Raw genomic sequence first — 3,033 nt, 5'->3', positions numbered from 1 at the left:
TGGGATGCAGAAAGGGTGGGTCACGAAAGATAATGGTAGCCAAGGGAAGGCGAAGCAATCACAGGAGTGGACCAAGCAAACAGACTTCACAATCTGTCTGGGGATAAGTGTGGAGGAGGAGAGAGGTAGGCGGAAGAGCAAGCATGGCGCAAGTCCAGATAGCTGCGCACCGGGGCAGCCTCGGAGCAGTGACTCACCGCCTCTCAGGCAGATTTGTTTCACAGCCCCTACTTGATCTCATCAAGAAGCTTAGCAAATTAAGAATTGATTAAAATGCTAAGGGTAGAGCCAGCTGTTATTGCCAGCATGACATGATTAATGTTTATACTAGTCACTTTTTAACCCTATGGATTCCCTCTTGTCATTGAGAACTCACAGGGACTAAGTCATTCATTTTCTTCTCCTCTAAAACACTGTGGTTTCCTTTCCTTAATGTCACTCTGCACAGAACTTGAGCCTCCCTTCACCTCACCTAACCTCACAATAATTTGACTAAGTGATCAGTGACACTGACATGCGTGAGGGAGTTACCAATATCTCAGAAGACAGTGGCCCGCTTATGAAGGGCTCTTTAAAATGGAGGTGAGATGCTGTACACTCCAAAAAGCAAATACGATGGCCGGTGTTTCCAACCACAATCAGTCTTTACAGGTGTACAGTACAGTGCACAGGCAGCCCTCCTTCTCCCTTAGCGTCAGTTTCCTTTATCACAAAATGGTGGTGGGAGCAAGGCTGGGAGGAGGGGTTGAACGAGAAATCATTGGAAACGGCTCCTAAGTTTCTTCTCGCATCGTGGACGTGGCTTCCTAGAGTGTTGTGTGGAAAGGGATTCTGAGACTACATCATGGCTAAGCGGGAAATTGCTAACATGGTTCAGTGTGAGTATTCCAAGTGACTGACATAAATTGTGTCATTACTATCCCATTGTATGATTAAGGATTATCACAGCGAGTCTTGCTTAGTGGTGTCTGCCATGGCCCTGGGACAGGTGAGATGCAGTGTAAGTGCCATGGGTTTCTGACTTCTGCACCAAATAATCTCTAAATTCCCTTTTTTATACTCCAGAATACTCTAATGTGTGAATGATTACAGCAGTGACCTGCCTTAGGCTACTCCTAATAGGGTTCCTCTTTGCCACTGTCCATCTTCAGTGTCCTTCTCTCCAGGATCCTGAGTGCTTCTGCATGAATGCATGGAAGAAATCGGGGGCTCCCTGGCTACTTTCCCATAGATAACCCAGGACAGATGCTGAAACTTGCCTTGCTTTGCCTGCAGCCTCACATAGGTGCTTGGTCAAACATCCTATGCTAATTGTCAAGAAATTCATCATTTTCCCGGTGCTGCCAAAAATCTGAGTTTGGCAACCATCTTCTGCTCTGTGACCCTTCACCAGGGGAGATGGCCATCTTCCTTAAATCTCCTGCTAGCACACGCTGAGATCTGTGACCATACGTCACAGATCAACTCCACATTCATAGCACCAGGAGGATGCTAAAAAAAAAAGCGGGTCATTTTTCTCCAACATTTTTATCCTGTGTGTGCTTCCAGAGCTATCCAGATTAAGAACAATGATTGCAGTTTAACCATCAATCTTTGGTAATATGTTTGTCTCCAGTACTCTAGCGTATGTACTAATAACTTCCAGAGTATAGAGTATATATAATGCCTAGTTTACACAATATTTTTAAACAGTTAGCTATTTTAATATTTATCCTCACAACAGGTAAAGTAGGTATTATTATTACCATCAATCCAGGAGGAAATGAGGTCCTAGGGAGTTCAAATGATCCTTATACACAGCTGGAAAAAGCAGAACCAGAATTAGAATCTAGATCCTTTGACGAGAGGCCTGCAGGACATACAAGAGCAGGAAGTTGGTGAAAAACTTGGAGAAGAAACTGAACAAGGGAGCGAGAAGCCTGCTGTATTATAGGTCCCCCCATTCCCTGCATCTGAATAGAATCCAAGAGGCTTGGGTTCAGAAGCAGGTCATGGAACAGAAGCTATAATTACTAAGTGAAGCAACTGTTGAAATGAGCTGCAAACCTTTTAGTTTCTTTATCCCTTTCAGAATCCTGTACAGTGGTGGTTTCCAATGCATGTTCTAGGGAGCCTTAGGGTCAAGTTAGTGAAGGTTCCTTAGGGTCAACATGACATCATGGGTACCACGTTCACCTGTTTTAGATATTGGATATCTGTGTAAGATTTAAGTTGAAGAACATTTTGCTACTTAGGAAAAAATCTTTGAAAATTGTCATTATACAGGGCTATTTAACCTCTTGTCCATTTAGTTCTGCAGGACATCTGGATAATTTTCAGCCAAGGAATTTACCATTAGGAGAGGTAAACAGTGACCTAGACTGTCACATGGGAGCTAGGAGGTGGAGTGATGACCATGCTGAAGACATGGGATTGAAGTCATGGGGATTTGGTCATCCAGGGTCAGAAAAGGTGGCCCACCAAGGCTGTGAGAGTGGGAACTCTGAGCCAAGCAGGACCACTTCAGGGAATGTGAGTAGTGTGAAAAGGAACTGAGAAATGAATGTAGGGATCAAGTTCCAGACTTTTCTGATACCTATGCCAGAGTTCTGTGAAATCCTAGGGACCCAGATTGGGCTTCACTCCTGGGAGGTTCGATGTGCCACTAGAAACATTATCAACCTCACTAAAGAGGATTGGATCTTGTCTTGTGAGCACTCCACTTTTACCTGTCATTTCCATGAATGTGTGAAGTTAACATTCAACTCTGTCATCTGCCTAAGTTGGACAAACTCCATTGATTCCACTAGTAAGCCTAGCCCATTCCAGGTCAGGGTCTGGGACTGGGTAACAATTAGCAACAAGAACAGATTCAGGCTGAAATCTGATATAAAAATGACTACATTTAAGCCAGGTGTGATGGTGCACACTTGGGATCCCAAGTACTCAGGAGGCTGGGGCAGGAGGATCTCTTAAGCTCAGAAAACCAAGGCTGTACTACTCTATGATTGTGCCTGTGAATAGCCGTTGTCACTCCAGACTGGGCAACAGAGC

Source organism: Callithrix jacchus, chromosome 8, assembly GCF_049354715.1.
Source record: "Callithrix jacchus isolate 240 chromosome 8, calJac240_pri, whole genome shotgun sequence".
Lineage (NCBI taxonomy): Eukaryota > Metazoa > Chordata > Mammalia > Primates > Cebidae > Callithrix > Callithrix jacchus.
The sequence above is the reverse complement of the archived record's forward strand: the minus strand, read 5'-3'. Positions refer to the sequence as shown.